Below are 14,428 nucleotides of genomic sequence, written 5' to 3' on the forward strand. Positions count from 1 at the left end.
AAGCATATGGAGGTCTTTACGGACTACTGTTCTACTATCCCCGCCACAAACGGGGTAACTCAAGACAAGATTAAGGAGGTTCTGTTTCCTTTTTCTTTGACTAACTCAGCCAGGGAGTGGCTGACTGATTTGGACCGCACGGCCGCGGGGGTCACAGACTGGGAGACCCTTGCTCTTGCTTTTTATAAGAGATATTTCTCTCCGCAGCGCACTAATCAGCTGAGGGCCAAGATCACAAGTTTCAAACAGTCACCGGATGAAACTTTCTATGAAGCTTGGTGCCGTTTCAAGAGATTGGTGAGGTCTATTCCTCACCATGGTTTTGATCCGTGGTTCCAGTCCAATCAGTTCTACGATGATCACATAGTCATACTTGATGCAGCATCTAACGGAAGATTTCAAAAGAACACTGACGATGATAAGGGATGGGCTCTTATTGAAGAGATGTCGACCCACTGTGCTGTGTATGGAAACCCGAGGGATGGTATTAGAACAGTTCATGCAGTCGATAAACAAGTTGTGGCTCAGCTGGAAGCCATGAATGCTAGATTTGATAAGTTGGAGTTGCATTCAGCTGGGGAGCCTCAGACGGTCCATTTGCTTACTAGAGGGGAGACTGTCACATGTGAGAGGTGTGGGAGCAACGACGGTCACACTGCTGTTGGCTGTCTTACGGAGAAGGAACATGTCCTTGCTTTTCAACAATACAGGCAAGGAGGGGGTTCCCATTATAACAACCAAGGGGCAGTCCATCCCAATTTGAGGTGGACAAGTCAAAATGTGCTCAATCCTACCCCTCCTCCGCAGCAGAAATAGCCATATGTCCCTCCTCATAAGGCTCAACAAGGCTTTCAGAAGCCTCCTTCCTTTCCTACACCTAATCAAGGTGCATCATCCTCTGGTGGGGGTAAGTAAGCTAGGTGAGTTGAAGACGATGTTGCAGTCTTTGACAAAGCAGTGGCAGCTGAGTGATCAACAAAAAGATGCATCTATCAAGGCACTTGAAACTCAAGTTGCCCAGTTAGCCGCGAACCAGTCCACAAGGAAACTGGGACATTTACCGTCACAAGCCGATAAGAATCCACATGAGACGGTGAATTTAATCAATTTGAGGAGCGGTTATTCATATGAAGGACCGAAATCAGACCCGGGGAAGGTAATTACTGCTGATGAACAATGTTGTGTCGAAGAAAAAGAGCTGACGACAATGAAAGTACTCGATCGACTAATTTTTGGGGGTCGATCGAGTGAAAGTGCTGAAGAAAGGACTCGATCGAGTAAAATTTCTACTCGATCGAGTGAAAAGGTAAAAGATTTTACTCGATCGAATGAAATTCTTGGTCGATCGAGTAATTTTATTGAAGAACCTGCTCGATCGAATGGTATTTCTGGTCAATCGAGTAATGCTGATAAAGAACAGCTCGATCGAGAGCCTGCTAGTGGTCGATCGAGTGAAATATCGCCTAAAAGACCTCGTTCGAGAGGAAAGAAGCGTTCGAAGGATTTAGAGCTTGATCCGGTTGATACATTGGAAGAGAGGAACAAAGGGCTCGAGATACCCAACACGGTGCCCTTCCCGAGGCGTTTGCAAAGTACTAAAGCTAATCAACAATTCGGCAAATTTGCCGAACTCGTGAAAAGCTTGCAAGTCACTGTGCCATTCGCCGAATTGCTGACACAGGTACCCTCTTACATTAAATTTATGAAAGAAATTTTATCGCGTAAGAGGCACATTAACGACCATGAGACGGTAGCTTTGACCGAGGTAGGGATGGCCCTTGTTCAGAATAAGTTACCTCCCAAACAGTCAGACCCGGGTATTTTTTCGATTCCGTGTCATATTGGTACCCACTTAATTGATAACGAGTTATGCGATCTTGGCGCTAGCGTGAGTGTCTTACCGCTGTCTCTGGCTAAGAGACTTAGTTTGACAAAGTTTAATTGCACAAATATGACTGTTCAGATGGTCGACCGTAGCATATCACGGCCACTAGGTGTCATAGAAGACATACCTGTTAAGATCGGGAGATTCTTTATTCCCGTTGACTTCGTTGTACTTGACATTCCCGAAGATGCCCATACCCCTATTATTTTAGGGAGGCCATTTTTATTTACTGCCCGTGCAGTAATAGACGTCGGGGGCAAGACATTGACTTTTCAGGTTGGGGACGAGGAATTGATCTTCCATCAGTCTAAGTTCTAAAGGGCTCCCATGCAAGCTCAGCCTTGCAATGCCCTCTCTTCTACTGACCCTCATACTGACACTCCAACTGAAGATTTGGAACATTGTGCTGCTATTGTGACCCCTCCGCCTCAGGTTGAGAGCAAAAAGGAGGAAAGTTCGTCTGTTTTCCGCAGGTACAGATGAAAATAATGCAGGAGCTGTCAAAGGGTATTGTGCAATTAATGTCAGTCAAAGTGGGAGTGACGATGTTAAAGCCGGTGAGAAAGGAGTAAGGATGAGAAAAGTTCGCGCGTACGTGGACATCAACTATTCTCCTCCTAATGATTCAAATGCAAGCTTGTGGAAATTAAAGAGGGCGATTAATGTTGCTGAGATGACGTCCTCCAGTCAGAAGCCCTTCGAGGAGCTGCTGAATTGCTTCGAGAAATGAGCGGGGAAATGCCCCGTGTAACAAATTGTATAAACAATTTTTAATTTTTCCGTTGAATTTTATTTATTGCTTTTAATTAGGATAATTAGAATTTAGACAATTTTTAGCGTAGATTAGGGACTATAGACTGTTACTTTTCGTATTAGGTATTTTGGGATATTTTTGCGAGTGTTTTTATGCAGGTTTGGGGATTATACGCAAATTCAAAGGAATAATAGCAAATTCAAGAGCCTACACGAGGAAAAGAGCTCGATCGAGTACTTCTTGTACTCGATCGAGTGGATTCTGTTCGATCGAATGATCCCATTTTACTCGATGGACTAAAGCTGAAAAGGGGAGTTCTCGATCGAGTAACTTTTTACTCGATCGAGTAGATGAATACAAGAAGTCCTCGATCAAGCAGTTCTAAACCACTCGATCGAGTGAAATTGGAAATTATACGCAGGGAGTTTCTTTAACTTCCTTCTTTTTATTGTTAATTCATTACTTCTTCATTTTTTTCGTCTCCCTTCCTTATTTGCGATCAAAAAAACACCCAAAACCTCCATTTTCTTGCCCATTTGCCAAATCCACCACCTACATTCTGTTTACTGCAAATTACTCGTCATTAGCCCTCTGTTTTCCCTTTGATTCAAGCTAATTTACACGGTCAATTTAGGATTCTAGGGTTTCGCGGTTTTTCTATCAAAAATCGCGATTGTTGCTTGTTGATTGTCGATTAATTGCCATTTGTAGGTTCCTTAGCATCAAGTAAGTAATTTCTACACTTTTTTGCATTATAATTTCATTAATTTTGCCTTTTATGAAGTGAATTAGGAATTAGGTTTTGAAATTCCTCATTGGGTCGAATTTTTCGACTATAGTTGTAATTCTTTGCCAATTTGTCTTGCTTGATGATCAATTCCCGTTCCTCATTGATTTTTACATGGTTCAATCGAATTTTTTTGAGAAATTGATGATTAGGGTTCATCTTAGTCGAATTTCCGACTGTCATTGGGTCTGTACTGCTGGCTATGCTTAATTTACCTCAATTGTTGCTTAATTTGCTGCCATTGATGCCTGCTACCCTTCCCCTATCATTGTTTACATGCTATCATTCGAAGTTTTTGAGGAAATTTAGAAATTTTTTGGGCTGTTAGTCGAGTTTTTCGACTGTCTTTGGGAATTTTCACGCTGTTTTCATGCTGTTTTCTTATCAAATTCCCATGCCCAATTTATATAGGATGGATTCTAGCTCTATGCCTTCTACGAGCTCCGCTTCCAGTCTATCCTTGTCTCTGTCTGAGACGGTAGTCCCTGCTGTTACTACCGTCTCCGCACCTGCCAGTACCTCTGTTTTTCTGGTTTCTGCTGCCGGTACTGTGTTTACTGCTGCTAGCACTACTGCTAGCCCTGTTACAGCTACCACCTCAGTCACAGCCACTACTACTGCTAGCACTGCTGCTAGTCTTTCTTCCTCAGTGGCGGTCACAGCTGTAGCCACAACCTCTACTTCAGCCACGGTGAGCACACCTGTGGCAGACTCACCCGTAGTCAGAACTACTTTACGGGCGGCTCTAGTTCCTCGTACCGTTAGTGGATGGTCTTCTAATTCCGGTTCTAGGGGTCGTGGCCGGGGTCGCGGTCGTGCTCGTGCTACGCCAGCTCCTAGTACTCTTGATACTCCTTCTAGCACGGTCACTGTTCGAGGGGACGACTCTCTTGACTCACACCCTCGGTTCCCTCAGGTAATTTTTGTAAATGGTATTCATCGTGAGCGATTTTATAACTTAGTTGAATGTGAGTTTCTCCCTACCCGATTCTTAGACCGTCCGGCACTTCAGAGGCTCGGCATCTACGAGCCAGTTTGTGAGCTTTTACGGGGCACGGGGATGGCCGGACTCATCACTATGAGTGGCCACACTTTCAGGGAGCTGAGCCTTGAGTTCTTCAGCTCCTTTACCTTCTCCTCAGGGGCACACGACGATGTCCCTACTAGTCTTTCTGTGTCCTTCCGGTTGTATTACCGGACCTTTTCTATGACACTTGAGGAGTTTGGTACCCGACTCGGCCTTTCCTTTACGGGCACCACTGTTGCCCCTAGGAAGGTCATTAGTCTTCTTTGGCACATACCCCTTTTCACGAGCGAAAGCTCGCTCAGGTCCACCTACCCCCCGCCCGTTACTTTCTTAGATTGATGGGGAGCACTACTTTTGGCCGAAAGTAGCCAAACAACAATAACAACAACGAGCTCTCTATCTTAGGCGGTTACCTGAACATCGACGGCGAGGGTCCCTTCATCCTCAACATTGCTTACTTGACCGCCAGGTACTTTCAGGCTCAGGGAGAGAAGCTCATGGGCACTATTGTCTGCGGTGGCATAGCCACCTTTCTTGCCCGTTCTCTCCTCACCGTCCTGCCTCATGACTTACCTTACATAGACAGTGATAGGTATATGAGCCTAGCCGCCATGCACTCTCAGACTTGGCTGACCACAGACTACCGGACATGGAAGATAGATGGCTCCTTGTCCGTCGACCTTCCTTTTGACACCCTTCCTCGTCTAGCCCCTTTGCCCACTGTTGCACGGGGTGCCCGACCACCACCTCTACCTCAGTACCATCTCCAGGTCCGCCCACCTACTACTCTACCCGCCGCTAAGAAGCGGCGTAGACTTGAGACCGGAGAGGGATCCGCACCTTCCACGGGTGGCCAAACTTCCACGGCCACACCTACCCCGATCCCTACTCCTACTCCCGCACCCGCCGACCAGACACAGACACAGCCGGTCCTACCGGCTAATTTTGTACCTCCACCACCCTTTGAGGCGTCCTCGGTCATGAACCAAGGGCGCCGTGACGGTTTGTTAGTTGAGATTGCAGAGAGACAGGCTCGTATGGAGCGGGACATAGCTTTGACTTTGTTCCCTCTATACGAGTATCACATGAGGCGACACCGTCCGATCCCCGAGGGTTGGCCACACCCTTCCTTTTACCGGTACCCAGCTGAGGGGTACCCGGAGTCGGCTAGTGAGGAGGAGGAGGACGAGGACCCGGCGGCGGCAGCGGAGAGAGCTCGAGCTGAGCAGAGGAGGAGGAGAGAGCATGAGGTAGATCCGGACTTAACGGTGACGGTGGTGGATGTGCGTGACAGTGACGAGGAGGCTGACGAGTAGCTGCTGGTCTACTCACTTCCCCAGTTTTCTGGCTGGTTTGGGGAAGTTCGTGTTTTGTATGTTTATTCTCGCTCTTTTATTTATTTTGTCTCCTTTTTATTTTATTATTTTCCATTCTTTATTGGTTGTATATTCCCGTTCCCCTGTATATATCTGCTGGTGTATGCTGGAGGACAACGAGGGTGTTGTCCGTTTTGGTTTGGGGAGGGTATTGCATTCTTTTGAGTCTGCATTTGCATTTGTTTTGCATTCACGTTTATTTATTTCAGCTTGCATTGTTTATTTATTTCATTGAATATCCAAAAAACTTCAAAAAAAATTAGAAAATTTCAAAAAATCAAAAATATTCACGTTTACTTTTGCATATAGGTTGAGTCGGAACGGTTGATTTTCGTGATGATATTGCATCTTAACTCGTCATTTTACTTGAGCCTTGCACTTCTGTTGATGGTTATTAGCTTTGTCATACGCATAATCTACGAGTTTTTGTTCAAATATAGCTGACTGTTTAGACTTGACCTGATAAATTGGCAACCTACTTTACAATTTCTGAGGTTTAGAGCCCATAACTGGTGACATTCATGACCAGTTCATTAGGAATTGAGAGTAGTACTCCTTGCATAGTATGTTCATCATTTTTGCACTTTTATGACATTCGATTTCTTGTCAAATGCACACATTCGGGTTTGTGGTCGGTGTCACATGCAGGGAGGTGCTTGCAAATTTTCCCCTTTTCTTATATTTTTCACCCATTTAGCTCCACTTAAGCAAAAACTTGCCTTTTTGACCCACTAGCTACATCCCAAACTGAGCCTGCCTAGTCAAGGTAATTTAGCATGTCTTTTGTGGTATGATTTTCCGTCTGCAGTTTGGCCTATGTGTATATGATTGGAGTTGGTGGAAATTAAAGAAAGGAGAAAAAGAAAGAAAAAAAAGGTTGAAATTGAAAAGAGAAAAAAAAAAGAAAAACGTGAAAAGAGAAAAAAAAGGAAAAAAAAAGGAAAAATCACGTTTGTACTGTGAAGAACCAGAGAGAAAAGTTTCAAAAATTTTGAGCTGGTTTGCTTTTTGAGTCCGTCTGTGCTCATTTTTACCTTGTGACAGTCTCACTCCTCCGCTTTATTCCATATTTTTGAGGAGATAGTGTAAATGGATGGTGAGTTGTGTGCCAAATGAAGGGCACTTGTACTTTATTTTTCAGTCAGTTGAGATTCAGACGGTCTTATATGGTCCTGTTTAGGAACTAGCTTGACGCTTTTACCTCCACATTACCATAACTTGTTTTGCCTTTTCTCACTTGACCCTCACTATTCCCATATTATTTGTAAGCCCTCGGCTGTGACGGACATTAATGGTTGGAGTGTGTGCATTAATATTTGAATCGTCTTTCATTTTTGTTGCATGCATGCTATGTAGGTCGCAGTTAGGTGAGTGACTGTTCCTCTTTCTCTCTTCTACTTATAATATTCACCCTTTGCTTCATGAGAGAAGAGTGACCACGTGAGAGTCCAACTTTGTTGGTCTTGCAAGGTCGATAGGTTGGCTATATTTCTGAACAGCTTATAACTCGTTTGCGTATTGACTGCATAACTATAACTGTTAATTTTTGTTTCATTAAATTGGTTCAAGTAGACAAGTTAAGCTAGCTCCGAGTCTTCATTTCCGTTCAATTAGCTGCATTTTAGTTTACTCGAGGACGAGTAAACGTTCGGTTTGGAGAGATTTGATACGTGCATTTTGTATAGCCTTTTTAGCCTATTTTAGCACGTATTTCTATGTACTTTCGTACTGTTTATATTGCATTTTGCCCCCGAATTGGCTACTTTGGTTCGTCTTGACTATTTTGCAGGAATGAACGTAAAAGTAGTAGAATCGTACAATTTTCGTCCTGTTTGCATACATTTTGAGGTGACGGGATTTTTCAGAGTGAGATCGTGCATTGGGATGCGTGAAGGAACGGTCTACGAGGCAGTCGGTCACGAGTTTGAGCTGATTTGAAGGAAGAATACTCGATCGAGCTGTTATATTACTCGATCGAGTGGTTTCTATGGCATTGGTTGGTCGATCGAGTAATATTTTACTCGATCAAGAAGCGCTGGAATTAGAAGTTACTCGATCGAGTAACAATTCTACTCGATCGAGTAGATTATTTGGAGAACTACTCGATCGAGTGGTTTCACATTACTCGATCGAGTGGTTTTGGCTGTCGTGGGCTTTAATTAGCCCGTGAACTTGTTTTAGTTGATGGACTTAGTAGTTTTTCTATTTAAGCGCATAATAACTAGGTCATTATTTATCTATTCTATCTAAGTTTTATCTTATTATTCATCTTTCACTCAAAAGACTGCGTTGCTTTTTTTCTTCACTGTAACTTTTGCTTTCGGATTTTCTCGCTCGGATTTGTTTGTTCTTTACGCCGGATTCTTGCGATTGTAATCTCTTTCTCCCTTTTAATATTAATCTTTCTTTTATTCATCTTAATTACTTGTTTTGCTTCCTTTTAATATCTGCCCTAGTTACTTTTTATGCAATTTAATTATTGTTTTATCATGTTGAATGTTGGTTTATTCTTTTTTATTAGTATTGACAGTATTAATAGCATGAGTAGCCAATCTGTTTCATGTTAGGATTAGGGGATCTACGATAGAAATGTGACGATGTAGTAAATAAGTTGGATGAATTATTTGTGAGACTCTGTCACCATAGCAATATAACTGTATTTACCGACTTAGTTGAGTGCACGCTTCTGAGTCACCTTTTTAATCAGGTTAATTTAATCTTAGATCGGAAGATTGGACTAAATAGACTTGCTATGAACAGTAGACTACCCTGACGAGGATAGAAGTTAAGTTAGAGGGAGTCTAGGGTAGAAAGTGGACCGGAAGGACCTTTCCATATCCGTCTCGCAGTAATTCATATAAGTTGTTTACAGTTGAGTCATTGGACTACCGTAGTGAACCGAAATCCTGACATGTCCCCTCTCTAGTGATAGTTTATTTCTATTTTCTGCCTTAATTGCTCTTTCTTTATTTCTCTTCCTTTAAAACCTTAATTAGTTTAGGAAAACCAATTACACCCCCCCCCCCCCTTTTGTGACCAAATAGATGGACTCTTACATATTTGTTGCCTCCCTGAGGAGATCGACCTGACTTCCCTAGCTATATAGTTAGTTTAGTTAGTTATTTTTGATAGGTATACAACAGCCCTGTCAGTTCTCCAGCTTCCTTGTTTTCCAGGGTGTCGATACGGGTCTCGAAACGATCCAGAGTGACCTTAAGAGCAGTGAGCAAGCTGGCTAGCTGAGCAGTTGTGACATCTCTGTTGTTATCATTGTTGTTGTCGTTGATGGACGAAGTTGAAGACGGGGCCATGGTTTTGAGGCAGAAAAATGGCTCACATTACATCTCAATCCGACACGGTTCAAAGACTTAACGCAGACAACACGAAGGATGAGACAAAGATCAGACTCAACAAGACGAGGGTGACCGTGTGTGGTACCTCGGTGCTGACTCGATTTATGACGTGACGGTGTTGACCGAACCTTTGACACGCATCTAACATAATGGCGTGATGCCATTGGACGAGTCTCGTGGTGAGACGACTCATAATTAAAGACCCATAAGTACGTTTGCTTCGACTCGATAGACACGAGGCGGAATTAGAGTGGTGGACTGAAGTTTTCGAAAATAGAAATTTTCAAAAAGATTCATTTGTCGCTTTATGGACGGCTTCCGAAGCTAGGGATCTCCGCAAGTCGGTAAGTTGAAAGGGTTGTCTTAAGTTTATTTGAAAAAGACGGTTTTGAGTTTGAGTCGGCTCGGAAAACAATATATTGTTTCCCATGACGGTTTTTGAAATTCAAAAGTGTATGTTTTGAAAATCGGGTTTGAAATTTCTGAAGAGGTCTCGGGGGTGGTGCATGGTCCTCGGGATCTCGAAAGTGTCTCGAGAAAAGGGTGTGTGCTTTCCTCGGGTTTTGAAAGAGCCATTGTCGGCGCGAAACGGGTTAAAATCCGTGTCTAGACGCGGCGATTATAACGGCGTAAAAAGGTGATTTGAAATGTTTGTAAAAACCGAGTTTGAAAATCGTCATTACGACGGCCTAGAAAGGCGTGTTTAAATGGATATAAAAACGGGGTTTGAAAATCGTCATTACGACAGCCTAGAAAGGCGTGTTGAAATGGTTATAAAAACCGGGTTTGAAAATCGTCATTACGACGTCCTAGAAAGGCGTGCAACGGTCGACGAAAGACCGAGGTTTAAACCGGCCATTATAACGGCGCGAAAAGATGTTTTTGAAAGTTTGAAAATGACACGGAAGGACTTATGATCATATAGCAGATATGCACTCACAGTTTCATTATATTATGCATAATGCTGACACGAGTTTTGGCTTAAAAGGGTAGGTTACACACCAAGCAATCAAACCCCGATTTGCGAGAGGGATACCAATCCAAACAAAATGTGTAAGAAAGGTGCCCTAGCCTCGTGCTCGAAGGTGATGAAAGCTCTTTGACGAAACAGAAATGTGTAACGTCAATGGTATGCTTGACTCAATCGGGATTCAAAACGCGGGGATGAGAAAACTCATGTCGACGAGACGAGCCAATTGGTCGAAAAGGGTGAGGTTGTGGGCTCAGACAAGGAACCCGACCGTGACCGTAATATCAATTAATGCATTCCAACCAAGACCTCGTTCGAGTCTCACCATCTAGGGATCACAAAGATACAAGTGTCCTAGTTCTCCCCAGCAGAGTCGCCAATCTGTGGACGCAGCCACCTGCACGCCCCAGCCAATCTGTGGGACATACAGCGGTCTTTTGAAAGCCACGCTCGACAGCGTAAAAATGCTTTCGACCGGATCGTTTTAGATCGGTCAGTTTCGTCTCGGTAAAGGTCTAGAAACGCTTAGAGATGTTCGGAGTCGCCACCAAGCATTTGTGGGATGCTTGGAACCCGTTCGAATCCACTTTATACCTCGGTCAAACGAAGCACAAAGCAGTGTTTGACATAGGTACTAAAGAAAAGGAATCGTCCCTCTTTAGCATCCTATCTCTAGAATGACTCTCGTACGCCCTGGATAAGGTCGTCCACTATCCAAAGTTTCTGAGTAAGAGGTGAAGGTACGTATTGGGAAGCCCTTTAATCAAACACCCAATCCCGCCCGCGGTAGCGGCCTCTACTACTGATCGCTCTTGGTTGGTTGAATGCAAAAGTTGATAAAACGGTTTAAAGGCATAAATGTGCATCCAATAATTTAAACCTAACATGTGAGAGCTTTCTAAGTCGGTTGATTTAATCCAAGTATCAAGTATAAGATGTCGAGTTTGATTTATGGTTGATTTGCATGCAAGACGGAAATTAAACATCCATTTACCGAATTAGGTTTATGGTGCATAACGTGATCCATTTGTCTTAGTAAGGCATTTTGCAAATATGATTTTTGAATGAGCAAATTAGTCGTCTGATCCATCCTATATCCGGGTTAGCCGGAGTCGGGATCATCTTAGACTAATGCTGGAAAGGGAACAGACCCTGCACCAGGCAACCGTATGAGGCGTGAGCCTATTGGCGATATAAGGGGGTCTCCCCTGGTTTGAAAATAAGAAAAGAAATGGCCTGTTTAGGCGTGGGTCAGTCAACGGTATAACACGCATTCTGACAATTGAAAAACGTTTATAAAAAGTATTGAAAATGGGTATTTGGACCCGTTTTTGTTTGAAAGGACCGTTTAGGCCGTATTTGAGTTGATTTGAGGAACGAGACTTGAATAATCATCATTGTTTTGACAATATTCGATGTCGGGTTCGACTTAAAAAGCTTGACATGAATAATTTTGAAAATAAATATGAACTAATTGTTTTAAGTTCATTTGAATATAATTAGTCGATACTCATCATCGTACTCGGGTTAATATCCGACATGGTATGTAGAACCAAGGATGACTTTGTGTTGGTGACTAATATTTATTTTGAAAATGTAAAGAAATGATGAAAGACTTTAAAATACCTCCCGAAATGTAGAGAAATGAAATAAAAGGCTATAAAATACCTTTTAAATGTGATTAACCAAATATTATCACCGAAACACGGATTAAACCGCCATGGTATTAAGAACCAAGGGTGAAAAATGTTTTATGGTTAAAACTTGTAAAAATAAATAAAAAGGGTTTAAAAATATTTGAAATGGTAAAAACCGATTACAAATATGAAAATGAAATAAAGAGGAAAGACGAGAACAAACACGGTTGACTCTGACCTGGACACCCCATTGAGGCGCGAGCCTCTGTGCATAGCAAGGGGCTTCTGCCTCAGGCCAAAACTCAGTTTTGGCTCATCTAACCTATATTTGGATCGTGTTATGCATGATTTAGCATGTTATAGTCATGAAACAAGTAAAGACATGAAAAAAGAAGGATTTTTACACCCTCATACTTACACGCTTGGTTTATGACGATAAACCGACGTAAGTGTACGTATCAACTCGTTTGGTAGGAAAAGACTCGGTTTAAAACCGTTTTAGTAAGTAAAAAGAGTGTTGTATTAAGTTTAGTGATGGTGTAGTGGTCGAAATGGTCGGTCAAGTGATTTAATACACGATGACGGTACCAAACAATGTGTAAGGCTTGTATTTACGATCGGCAGGTCGTAAATACCTGTCGGATTGTGACTTAGCAAGTCGAGTCTAGAATTTTAAGGGAGAAAGAGGGGGCGGACACTCGCGTAAGTTCTCAAATGGGGGCATTTGATTGGTATTTATAGGAGAATGAGTGGTTGTGTGAGTTTTAAGCGACGTGGCCACCTGGGCTGCTCAAAGAGGCTCGAGCAATGTAGCACTTCTTCGAGGTGTCTTGTCGCTTTCACACAAGTGCAATCATGATTTGTTCTATCCTAGGATTTGTATGCACATGTTTGGTACTTGACCATAAATGAATTCGGGAAATCTTAACATGGCAGTTTTTGAATGGTTCGTTTTTTTTGTTTGACTCGGTTTGACTCGTTGTTGGAGTCGGGATTTGAATTTTGAGTCGGTTTTTGGTCCGATGTCGGTTTTGACTCTAGTTAGTGTCATCGCGACCCCGTCGTCTTGCATTAAATACTCCAGGTACTTTTGAAAAGTTTTGAAATGTTTTATTTTCGAAATCGTTTCAAGTTTTCCGACGTAAAGTTGAACACGAATTGTCGATCAAACGCCGCGATTCCAAATCATGTTATAGTCCGATAATCATTGGGTGTTTGTTGGAGTCTCAGCAGATACTGGGTATCTACAGCAAGCTTAATGATGTTGTCTTCTACTTCTTTGTCAAAGGGAAGCTTGCTGCCATGTCTGAACATGGTTGAGGCTAGGGCAAAATGGAACCCTGAAGCTGAAATGGCCCTTGCTGCTAAGAGGTATTCTAATATGCACAACCTTGGTGAAGAGGAGGAAGTGGAATCTCCAGGGGAGCAGGATACTGAAGAGGCTAAGGAGGGTGTTGCTGATGCTACTTCTCAGGAGAAGCGGTAATTTTAAAATAATAATTATGTTGGTTTTTGGCCTATCCAGGGGGATGTTCCTGGAAAAACAATTTGATATTTTGGTTCCTCTTGTCAGGGAGGTTATCCCTGACAAGCTAAACATTTGGCTACCTTTGCCCCAGGAGGTGAGGGCTTTATTAGTGCCAGCAAGTTTGCCTTTTCTGTCTTGCTTTATTCTAAATCTTTCTTTCTTTTTGATGCTTTGTCAACCTGTTTAAATAAATAATTTTCAACCTGTTAAAAATATAAGATCTTTAACCTGTTGACCTATTAAATATAAGATCTTTAACCTGTTAACTTGTCTTGTGTTTTTAATTCGATGTTAATCTTCAATCATGTGTAGTTTTTATTCCTGTTATGATTGAAGTGGGTGGAATCAGGCCTGACTGGAGGGATTGGTATTCGGCCTGTCTGGAGGACATTTGGACGTGTCGTCCGGATCTTTCACCTTCTTACCCATCATAGTGTTGCGTCTAACCATTGTAGAGGTGTGCAGCAAATAGTCGGGACAGGCAATTATTTCATGCCTGATTGGTCCCGTATTTGCCGTATCTGGTGTGGGTTACCATCATTCGTTTGGGCATGACAGGGTGCAACAACAAAAATAAAGAGTACTAAAAATAAAAAAATAAAGTGGTGGGATATGATAGAATAGCCCTCAATCTGAAGACTTGTTCTTGTAATAACAGATCATACATAATTTTTCAGAATTCAGATATTATATCAGGACATGTATTAGCAGGGTAGAACACATAATTTTTTCATATATGATACACATAGAATTTGCATTTTGGACACATAATGCAGGCAGTTTTGATAGGCAAAAAAATACAGGATTTAAATATATTAAATTAGTATTAGTAGAATCAGATTTTTACCTTGTAAGGACAGGGTATAACTGAGAATTTTTATATGAAAACGTTTTAAATGAGTTACATTCCAGGACCTTGGGGTCATTTCTCCCTCTAAGGTTTTTAGCTTGTATGGTCCTTGCCCGACGATTGAGTCTATTAAATATGGGCCTTCCCACACAGGGGCTAGCTTGCCTACTGATTTTTCCTTTTTGTTTGGGAATACTTTTCGTAGGACTAAGTCCCCTACCCTGAAAACTCTCACTTTGACATTTTTGTTATAGCTTCTAG

General features: G+C 42.4%; 1 non-coding gene across 1 annotated transcript; it reads right to left on the reverse strand.

Annotated features, from left to right (window-relative positions):
• Positions 1–217: 217 nt before the first annotated feature.
• On the reverse strand, positions 218–323 carry LOC141645203 (small nucleolar RNA R71). Its single transcript, XR_012544787.1, has one exon. It is a non-coding gene; the product is annotated as a small nucleolar RNA R71 (small nucleolar RNA).
• Between the last annotated feature and the right edge of the window lie 14,105 nt (positions 324–14,428).

Source organism: Silene latifolia, chromosome 2 (assembly GCF_048544455.1).
Source record: "Silene latifolia isolate original U9 population chromosome 2, ASM4854445v1, whole genome shotgun sequence".
NCBI lineage: Eukaryota > Viridiplantae > Streptophyta > Magnoliopsida > Caryophyllales > Caryophyllaceae > Silene > Silene latifolia.